This window comes from Hyla sarda, chromosome 7 (genome assembly GCF_029499605.1).
Source record: "Hyla sarda isolate aHylSar1 chromosome 7, aHylSar1.hap1, whole genome shotgun sequence".
In the NCBI taxonomy this organism is placed as follows: domain Eukaryota; kingdom Metazoa; phylum Chordata; class Amphibia; order Anura; family Hylidae; genus Hyla; species Hyla sarda.
In genome coordinates, this window is record NC_079195.1 from 235,463,828 (window position 1) to 235,476,327 (window position 12,500).

General features: G+C 39.1%; 1 protein-coding gene across 2 annotated transcripts in view; it reads left to right on the plus strand.

Moving 5' to 3' along the window:
• Positions 1-12,500, plus strand: part of SLC6A9 (solute carrier family 6 member 9) — a 183,637-nt gene that overhangs the window by 126,504 nt on the left and 44,633 nt on the right. The window lies entirely within an intron of this gene.

The window sequence follows — 12,500 nt, forward strand, 5'->3', positions numbered from 1 at the left end:
GGGTCATGATCTTCACATCCTGAAGGTTCCGCGGGCCTCTTCTTTGGGTCATGATCTTCACATCCTGAAGGTTCCGCGGGCCTCTTCTATGGGTCATGATCTTTAATTCTTTCCATACAGTCATGGCCGTAAGTGTTGGCACCCCTGAAAATTTTCAAGAAAATGAAGTATTTCTCACAGAAAAGGATTGCAGTAACACATGTTTTGCTATAATATACAAGTTAGGTCATTCTCGGTAAACGGTGGGGGTGCCGTAGTATTAATCCCACTCCTTATTATCAAAGTTAATTATAGACTAGGCACACCGCTTTTTTATGATGCAATCAGAATAATTTTATTCGGCAAAAAAAAATATGTTACATTTCGGTCATAAACAGAGCTTCATCAGACCTACGAATTATGGATAAATAAACAGAAATAAACAAGAAATCTAGGTTCATAGTTATGGAGAAACAATCATAATAAGTGATGCACAAATATACACAAAACATGCGGCTGTTCGTTATAAGAAAAAGTCGCCATATTTAGAGGTCTAAATATATCAAAGGCAGTAATCCCAGCATGAATTGTAGAATCTACATCTGAACACCATATGGATAAAGTTTGATATATTTAGACCTCTAAATATGGCGACTTTTTCTTACAACGAACAGCCGCATTTAGACAGTACGTGTTTTGTTTATATTTGTGCATCACTTATTATGACTGTTTCTCCATAAGGTAGATTTCTTGTTTATTTCTGTTTATTTATCCATAATTCGTAGGTCTGATGAAGCTCTGTTTATGACCGAAACGTAACACTTTTGCTTTGGATTGCTGAATAAAAAAGCGGTGTGCCTAGTCTATAATTAACATGTTTTGCTATACACATGTTTATTCCCTTTGTGTGTATATATATATATAGATCTCCTCTCCTCTGTATATATATATAGATCTCCTCTCCTCTGTATATATATATAGATCTCCTCTCCTCTGTATATATATATAGATCTCCTCTCCTCTGTATATATATATATATAGATCTCCTCTCCTCTGTATATATATATATATATATATATATATATATATAGATCTCCTCTCCTCTGTACATATATATATATATAGATCTCCTCTCCTCTGTATATATATATATATATGTGTAGATCTCCTCTCCTCTGTATATATATATATATATAGATCTCCTCTCCTCTGTATATATATATATATAGATCTCCTCTCCTCTGTATATATATATATATAGATCTCCTCTCCTCTGTATATATATATATAGATCTCCTCTCCTCTGTATATATATATATATATATATAGATCTCCTCTCCTCTGTATATATATATATATATATAGATCTCCTCTCCTCTGTATATATATATATATATATATAGATCTCCTCTCCTCTGTATATATATATATTGCAGTAACACAGGTTTTCCTATACACGTGTTTATTCCCTTTGTGTGTATATATATATAGATCTCCTCTCCTCTGTATATATATATATATATATATATCTGCTCTCCTCTGTATATATATATAGATCTCCTCTCCTCTGTGTATATATATATAGATCTCCTCTCCTCTGTATATATATATATATATATATATAGATCTCCTCTGTATATATATATTGCAGTAACACAGGTTTTGCTATACACTTGTTTATTCCCTTTGTGTATATATATATAGATCTCCTCTCCTCTGTGTATATATATATAGATCTCCTCTCCTCTGTATATATATATATATAGATCTCCTCTCCTCTGTATATATATATATATATAGATCTCCTCTCCTCTGTATATATATATATAGATCTCCTCTCCTCTGTATATATATATATATATAGATCTCCTCTCCTCTGTATATATATATTGCAGTAACACAGGTTTTCCTATACACGTGTTTATTCCCTTTGTGTGTATATATATATAGATCTCCTCTCCTCTGTATATATATATATATATATATATATATATATATAGATCTCCTCTCCTCTGTATATATATATATATATATATATAGATCTCCTCTGTATATATATATATTGCAGTAACACAGGTTTTGCTATACACTTGTTTATTCCCTTTGTATATATATATATAGATCTCCTCTCCTCTGTATATATATATATATATATATATATAGATCTCCTCTCCTCTGTATATATATATATATATATATATATATATATATATATATATAGATCTCCTCTCCTCTGTATATATATATATATATATATATATATCTCCTCTGTATATATTAATAGATCTCCTCTCCTCTGTATATATATATATAGATCTCCTCTCCTCTGTATATATATATATATAGATCTCCTCTCCTCTGTATATATATATATTGCAGTAACACAGGTTTTGCTATACACATGTTTATTCCCTTTGTGTGTATTGGAACTAAACCAAAAATGGAGGAAAAAAAGCAAATTGGACCTAATGTCACCAAACTCCAAAAATGTTCCGGACACAATTATTGGTGCCTTTCAAAATTGTGGATAAATAAGATTGTTTCCAGCCTGTGATGTTCCTTTATACTCACCTGGGGCAAGTAACAGGTGTGGGCAATATAAACATCACACCTGACAGCAGATAAAAAGGAGAGAAGTTCACTTAGTCTTTGCATTATGTGTCTGTGTGTGTCACACTAAGCATGGACAACAGAAAGAGGAGAAGAGAACTGTCTGAGGACTTGGGAACCAAAACTGTGGAAACATATCAACAATCTCCAGGTTACAAGTCCATCTCCAGAGATCTAGATTTGTCTTTGTCCACAGTGCGCAACATTATCAAGAAGTTTACATCCCATGGCACTGTAGATAATCTCCATGGGCGTGGACAGAAGAGAAAAACTGATGAAAGATGTCAGCACAGAATAGTCCGGATGGTGGATAAGCAGCCCCAAACAAGTTCCAAAGATATTCAAGTTCTCCTGCAGGCTCAGGGAGCATCAGTGTCAGCGCAAACTATCCGTCCACATTTAAATGAAATTAAATGCTATGGAGGAGACCCAGGAGGACCCCACTATGGAGGAGACCCAGGAGGACCCCGCTATGGAGGAGACCCAGGAGGACCCCACTATGGAGGAGACCCAGGAGGACCCCGCTATGGAGGAGACCCAGGAGGACCCCACTATGGAGGAGACCCAGGAGGACCCCACTATGGAGGAGACCCAGGAGGACCCCACTATGGAGGAGACCCAGGAGGACCCCGCTATGGAGGAGACCCAGGAGGACCCCACTATGGAGGAGACCCAGGAGGACCCCACTCTGGAGGAGACCCAGGAGGACCCCACTATGGAGGAGACCCAGGAGGACCCCACTATGGAGGAGACCCAGGAGGACTCCACTATGGAGGAGACCCAGGAGGACCCCACTATGGAGGAGACCCAGGAGGACCCCACTATGGAGGAGACCCAGGAGGACCCCACTATGGAGGAGACCCAGGAGGACCCCACTATGGAGGAGACCCAGGAGGACCCCACAATGGGGGAGACCCAGGAGGACTCCACTATGGAGGAGACCCAGGAGGACCCCACTATGGAGGAGACCCAGGAGGACCCCACTATGGAGGAGACCCAGGAGGACCCCACTATGGAGGAGACCCAGGAGGACCCCACTATGGCAGGAGACCCAGGAGGACTCCCTTTTTTGGTTTAGTTCTAATACACACAAAGGGAATAAACATGTGTATAGCAAAACCTGTGTTACTGCAATATAAATATATATACAGAGGAGAGGAGATCTATATATATATATATATACACAGAGGAGAGGAGATCTATATATATATATACACAAAGGGAATAAACATGTGTATAGGAAAACCTGTGTTACTGCAATATATATATATATATATATATATATACAGAGGAGAGGAGATCTATATATATATATATATACAGAGGAGAGGAGATCTATATATATATATATATATATATATATATATATATATATATATATATATATACACAGAGGAGAGGAGATCTATATATATATATATACACAAAGGGAATAAACCTGTGTTACTGCAATCCTTTCCTGGGAGGAATACTTCATTTTATACAAAAATTTCAGGGGTGCCAACATTTACGGCCATGACTATATATATGGAATATATATATATATATATATATATATATATATATATATGTATAGATTGTATATATGTATGGAGTATAAATACAGTGGGGCAAAAAAGTATTTAGTCAGCCCCCAATTGTACAAGTTCTCCCCCTTATAAAGATGAGGCTGTAATTTCCATCATAGATTATAACCTCAACTATGAGACAGAATGAGAAAAGTCCATAAATCACATTGTCTGATTATTACAGAATTTATCTGCAAATTATGGTGGAAAATAAGTATTTGGTCACCTACAAACAAGTAAGATTTCTGTCTCTCACAGACCTGTAACTTCTTCTATAAGAGTCTCCTCTGTCCTCCACTCATTACCTGTATTAATGGCTCCTGTGTGAACTTGTTATCATTATAAAAGACACCTGTCCACAACCTCAGTCACACTCCAAACTCCACTATGGCCAAGACCAAAGAGCTGGTGAAGGACACCAGAAACAACATTGTAGACCTGCACCAGGCTGGGAAGACTGAATCTGCAATAGGCAAGAAGCTTGGTGTGAAGAAATCAACTGTGGGAGCAATTATTAGAGAATGGAAGACATACAAGACCACTGATAATCTCCCTCCATCTGGGGCTCCACGCAAGATCTCACCCCGTGGTGTCAAAATGATCACAAGAACGGTGAGAAAAAATCCCAGAACCACATGGGGGACCTAGTGAATGACCTGAGAGCTGGGGCCAAAGTAACAAAGGCTACCATCAGTAACACACTACACCACCAGGGACTCAAATCATACAGTGACAGACGTGTCCCCCTGCTTAAGCCAGTACATGTCCGGGCCGTCTGAAGTTTGATAGAGAGCATTTGGATGATCCAGAAGAGGATTGGGAAAATGTCATATGGTCAGATGAAACCAAAGTAGAACTTTTTGGTAAAAACTCAACTTGTCGTGTTTGGAGGAGAAAGAATGGTGAGTTGCATCCAAAGAACACCATACCTACTGTGAAGCATGGGGGCGGAGACATCACGCTTTGGGGCTGTTTTTCAGCAAAGGGACCAGGAAGACTGATCCGTGTAAAGGAAAGAATGAATGGGACCATGTATTGTGAGATTTTGAGTGAAAACCTCCTTCCGTCAGCAAGGGCATTGAGGATGAAACGTGGCTGGATCTTCCAGCATGACAATGATCCCAAACACATTGTCCGGGCAATAAAGAAGTGGCTTTGTAAGAAGCATTTCAAGGTTCTGGAGTTGCCTAGCAAGTCTCCAGATCTCAACCCCATAGAAAACCTTTGCAGGGAGTTGAAAGTCCGTGTTGCCCAGCGACAGCCCCAAAACATCACTGCTCTAGAGGAGATCTGCATGGAAGAATGGGCCAAAACACCAGCAACAGTGTTTGAGAATCTTGTGAAGACAGAAAACATGTGACCTTTGTCATTACCAACAGTGTGTGAGAACCTTGTGAAGACAGAAAACATGTGACCTCTGTCATTACCAACAGTGTGTGAGAACCTTGTGAAGACAGAAAACATGTGACCTCTGTCATTACCAACAGTGTGAGAACCTTGTGAAGACAGAAATCATGTGACCTCTGTCTTTACCAACAGTGAGTGAGAACCTTGTGAAGACAGATAAATCATGTGACCTCTGTCATTACCAACAGTGTGTGAGAACCTTGTGAAGACAGAAATCATCTGACCTCTGTCATTACCAACAGTGTGTGAGAACCTTGTGAAGACAGAAATCATGTGACCTCTGTCATTACCAACAGTGTGTGAGAACCTTGTGAAGACAGAGAAAACATGTGACCTCTGTCATTACCAACAGTGTGTGAGAACCTTGTGAAGACAGAAAACATGTGACCTCTGTCATTACCAACAGTGTGTGAGAACCTTGTGAAGACAGAAATCATGTGACCTGTCATTACCAACAGTGGTGAGAACCTTGTGAAGACAGAAATCATGTGACCTGTCATTACCAACAGTGTGTGAGAACCTTGTGAAGACAGAAATCATGTGACCTGTCATTACCAACAGTGTGTGAGAACCTTGTGAAGACAGAAATCATGTGACCTCTGTCATTACCAACAGTGTGTGAGAACCTTGTGAAGACAGAAATCATGTGACCTGTCATTACCAACAGTGTGTGAGAACCTTGTGAAGACAGAAATCATGTGACCTCTGTCATTACCAACAGTGTGTGAGAACCTTGTGAAGACAGAAATCATGTGACCTCTGTCATTACCAACAGTGTGTGAGAACCTTGTGAAGACAGAAATCATGTGACCTCTGTCATTACCAACAGTGTGTGAGAACCTTGTGAAGACAGAAATCATGTGACCTCTGTCACTACCAACAGTGTGTGAGAACCTTGTGAAGACAGAAATCATGTGACCTCTGTCATTACCAACAGTGTGTGAGAACCTTGTGAAGACAGAAATCATGTGACCTCTGTCATTACCAACAGTGTGAGAACCTTGTGAAGACAGAAATCATGTGACCTCTGTCATTACCAACAGTGTGTGAGAACCTTGTGAAGATAGAAAACATGTGACCTCTGTCATTACTAACAGTGTGTGAGAACCTTGTGAAGACAGAAAACATGTGACCTCTGTCATTACCAACAGTGTGTGAGAACCTTGTGAAAACAGAAAACATGTGACCTCTGTCATTACCAACAGTGTGTGAGAACCTTGTGAAGACAGAAAACATGTGACCTCTGTCATTACCAACAGTGTGTGAGAACCTTGTGAAGACAGAAAACATGTGACCTCTGTCATTACCAACAGTGTGTGAGAACCTTGTGAAGACAGAAATCATGTGACCTCTGTCATTACCAACAGTGTGTGAGAACCTTGTGAAGACAGAAATCATGTGACCTCTGTCATTACCAACAGTGTGTGAGAACCTTGTGAACACAGAAAGCATGTGACCTCTGTCATTACCAACAGTGTGTGAGAACCTTGTGAAGACAGAAAACATGTGACCTTTGTCATTACCAACAGTGTGTGAGAACCTTGTGAAGACAGAAAACATGTGACCTCTGTCATTACCAACAGTGTGTGAGAACCTTGTGAAGACAGAGAAAACATGTGACCTCTGTCATTACCAACAGTGTGTGAGAACCTTGTGAAGACAGAAATCATGTGACCTCTGTCATTACCAACAGTGTGTGAGAACCTTGTGAAGACAGAAATCATGTGACCTGTCATTACCAACAGTGTGTGAGAACCTTGTGAAGACAGAAATCATGTGACCTGTCATTACCAACAGTGTGTGAGAACCTTGTGAAGACAGAAATCATGTGACCTCTGTCATTACCAACAGTGTGTGAGAACCTTGTGAAGACAGAAAACATGTGACCTCTGTCATTACCAACAGTGTGTGAGAACCTTGTGAAGACAGAGAAAACATGTGACCTCTGTCATTACCAACAGTGTGTGAGAACCTTGTGAAGACAGAAATCATGTGACCTCTGTCATTACCAACAGTGTGTGAGAACCTTGTGAAGACAGAAATCATGTGACCTGTCATTACCAACAGTGTGTGAGAACCTTGTGAAGACAGAAATCATGTGACCTGTCATTACCAACAGTGTGTGAGAACCTTGTGAAGACAGAAATCATGTGACCTCTGTCATTACCAACAGTGTGTGAGAACCTTGTGAAGACAGAAATCATGTGACCTGTCATTACCAACAGTGTGTGAGAACCTTGTGAAGACAGAAATCATGTGACCTCTGTCACTACCAACAGTGTGTGAGAACCTTGTGAAGACAGAAAACATGTGACCTCTGTCATTACCAACAGTGTGTGAGAACCTTGTGAAGACAGAAAACATGTGACCTCTGTCATTACCAACAGTGTGTGAGAACCTTGTGAAGACAGAAAACATGTGACCTCTGTCATTACCAACAGTGTGTGAGAACCTTGTGAAGACAGAGAAAACATGTGACCTCTGTCATTACCAACAGTGTGTGAGAACCTTGTGAAGACAGAAATCATGTGACCTCTGTCATTACCAACAGTGTGTGAGAACCTTGTGAAGACAGAAATCATGTGACCTGTCATTACCAACAGTGTGTGAGAACCTTGTGAAGACAGAAATCATGTGACCTGTCATTACCAACAGTGTGTGAGAACCTTGTGAAGACAGAAATCATGTGACCTCTGTCATTACCAACAGTGTGTGAGAACCTTGTGAAGACAGAAATCATGTGACCTCTGTCATTACCAACAGTGTGTGAGAACCTTGTGAAGACAGAAATCATGTGACCTCTGTCATTACCAACAGTGTGTGAGAACCTTGTGAAGATAGAAAACATGTGACCTCTGTCATTACCAACAGTGTGTGAGAACCTTGTGAAGACAGAAAACATGTGACCTCTGTCATTACCAACAGTGTGTGAGAACCTTGTGAAGACAGAAAACATGTGACCTCTGTTATTACCAACAGTGTGTGAGAACCTTGTGAAGACAGAAATCATGTGACCTCTGTCATTACCAACAGTGTGTGAGAACCTTGTGAAGGCAGAAAACACGTGACCTCTGTCATTACCAACAGTGTGTGAGAACCTTGTGAAGGCAGAAAACATGTGACCTCTGTTATTACCAACAGTGTGTGAGAACCTTGTGAAGACAGAAAACATGTGACCTCTGTCATTACCAACAGTGTGTGAGAACCTTGTGAAGACAGAAATCATGTGACCTCTGTCACTACCAACAGTGTGAGAACCTTGTGAAGACAGAAATCATGTGACATCTGTCATTACCAACAGTGTGAGAACCTTGTGAAGACAGAAATCATGTGACCTCTGTCATTACCAACAGTGTGTGAGAACCTTGTGAAGACAGAAATCATGTGACCTCTGTCATTACCAACAGTGTGTGAGAACCTTGTGAAGACAGAAATCATGTGACCTGTCATTACCAACAGTGTGTGAGAACCTTGTGAAGACAGAAATCATGTGACCTCTGTCATTACCAACAGTGTGAGAACCTTGTGAAGACAGAAAACATGTGACCTCTGTCATTACCAACAGTGTGTGAGAACCTTGTGAAGACAGAAATCATGTGACCTCTGTCATTACCAACAGTGTGTGAGAACCTTGTGAAGACAGAAATCATGTGACCTGTCATTACCAACAGTGTGTGAGAACCTTGTGAAGACAGAAATCATGTGACCTCTGTCATTACCAACAGTGTGAGAACCTTGTGAAGACAGAAAACATGTGACCTCTGTCATTACCAACAGTGTGTGAGAACCTTGTGAAGACAGAAATCATGTGACCTCTGTCATTACCAACAGTGTGTGAGAACCTTGTGAAGGCAGAAATCATGTGACCTCTGTCATTACCAACAGTGTGTGAGAACCTTGTGAAGACAGAAAACATGTGACCTCTGTCATTACCAACAGTGTGTGAGAACCTTGTGAAGACAGAAAACATGTGACCTCTGTCATTACCAACAGTGTGTGAGAACCTTGTGAAGACAGAAATCATGTGACCTCTGTCATTACCAACAGTGTGTGAGAACCTTGTGAAGACAGAAATCATGTGACCTCTGTCATTACCAACAGTGTGTGAGAACCTTGTGAAGACAGAAATCATGTGACCTCTGTCATTACCAACAGTGTGAGAACCTTGTGAAGACAGAAAACATGTGACCTCTGTCATTACCAACAGTGTGTGAGAACCTTGTGAAGACAGAAATCATGTGACCTCTGTCATTACCAACAGTGTGAGAACCTTGTGAAGACAGAAATCATGTGACCTCTGTCATTACCAACAGTGTGTGAGAACCTTGTGAAGACAGAAATCATGTGACCTCTGTCATTACCAACAGTGTGTGAGAACCTTGTGAAGACAGAAATCATGTGACCTCTGTCATTACCAACAGTGTGTGAGAACCTTGTGAAGACAGAAATCATGTGACCTCTGTCATTACCAACAGTGTGAGAACCTTGTGAAGACAGAAAACATGTGACCTCTGTCATTACCAACAGTGTGTGAGAACCTTGTGAAGACAGAAATCATGTGACCTCTGTCATTACCAACAGTGTGTGAGAACCTTGTGAAGGCAGAAATCATGTGACCTCTGTCATTACCAACAGTGTCTGAGAACCTTGTGAAGACAGAAAACATGTGACCTCTGTCATTACCAACAGTGTGTGAGAACCTTGTGAAGACAGAAAACATGTGACCTCTGTCATTACCAACAGTGTGTGAGAACCTTGTGAAGACAGAAATCATGTGACCTCTGTCATTACTAACAGTGTGTGAGAACCTTGTGAAGACAGAAAACATGTGACCTCTGTCATTACCAACAGTGTGTGAGAACCTTGTGAAGACAGAAAACATGTGACCTCTGTCATTACTAACAGCGTGTGAGAACCTTGTGAAGACAGAAAACATGTGACCTCTGTCATTACCAACAGTGTGTGAGAACCTTGTGAAGACAGAAAACATGTGACCTCTGTCATTACCAACAGTGTGTGAGAACCTTGTGAAGACAGAAAACATGTGACCTCTGTCATTACCAACAGTGTGTGAGAACCTTGTGAAGACAGAAATCATGTGACCTCTGTCATTATTAACAGTGTGAGAACCTTGTGAAGACAGAAATCATGTGACCTCTGTCATTACCAACAGTGTGTGAGAACCTTGTGAAGACAGAAATCATGTGACCTCTGTCATTACCAACAGTGTGAGAACCTTGTGAAGACAGAAATCATGTGACCTCTGTCATTATAACAAAGTATTGAGATGAACTTTTCTTATTCACCAAATACTTATTTTCCTCCATAATTTGCAGATAAATTCGTTAATAATCAGACAATGTGATTTATGGATTTGTCTCATAGTTGAGGTTATAACCTGTGATGATAATTACAGCTTCTTATCTTTATTAGGCTGCGTTCACATGGAAGAGGAATTTACTTGAGTATTTCCTCTTGAATTCTCCGCTCCAAATTAACGCTCATCTCCTCTGCCCATTGACTTTAATGTTTTTTCCGCTGTCCTGTTCACACTGCGGAAATTCTGCGAGAAGAATTCCGACGCTGAATTCCGTTCCGCTTGAAGAATGAGCATGTTCATTCTTCACGCGGAATCCGCTAGCAGAAATCAATAGAAGTCAATGGTAAAAAAAAATTCTGCCCGACATCGTTTTCACGCGGAATTTGCGCGGAATTCATGCAGAAATGGCTGAAAAAACCTTTACTTCTTTCTCCCCCATTTCCATGCGCAATTCTGCGGGTATCCCGTGCAAATTGCACACGAATTGCGCACGAAGTTCGTGCGAAAATAAAATAATTTTTTCCGCCCGTAAATTTTTCTGCGTTAATTACTCTTGATTTACTCCATGTGAAGGGGGAGAACTTGTACAATTGGTGGCTGACTAAATACTCTTTTTCCCACTGTATACAGTATATATACATACACATATACAGTATACATACATACACATATACAGTATACATACATACACATATACAGTATACATACATAAACATATACAGTATGCATACATACACATATACAGTATACATACATAAACATATACAGTATACATACATACACATATACAGTATACATACATATACATACATACACATATACAGTATACATACATATACATACATACACATATACAGTATACATACATATACATACATACACATATACAGTATACATACATATACATACATACACATATACAGTATACATACATATACATACATACACATATACAGTATACATACATATACATACATACACATATACAGTATACATACATATACAGTATACATACATATACAGTATACATACATACACATATACAGTATACATACATATACATACATACACATATACAGTATACATACATATACATACATACACATATACAGTATACATACATATACATACATACACATATACAGTATACATACATATACAGTATACATACATACACATATACAGTATACATACATACACATATACAGTATACATACATATACATACATATACAGTATACATACATATACAGTATACATACTTACACATATACAGTATACATACATACACATATACAGTATACATACATACACATACAGTATACATACTTACACATATACAGTATACATACTTACACATATACAGTATACATACATACATACATACACATATACAGTATACATACATACACATATACAGTATACATACATACACATATACAGCATACATACATACACATATACAGTATACATACATACATACACATATACAGTATACATACATACACATATACAGTATACATACATACACATATACAGTATACATACATACACATATACAGTATACATACTTACACATATACAGTACACATACATATACAGTATACATACATACAC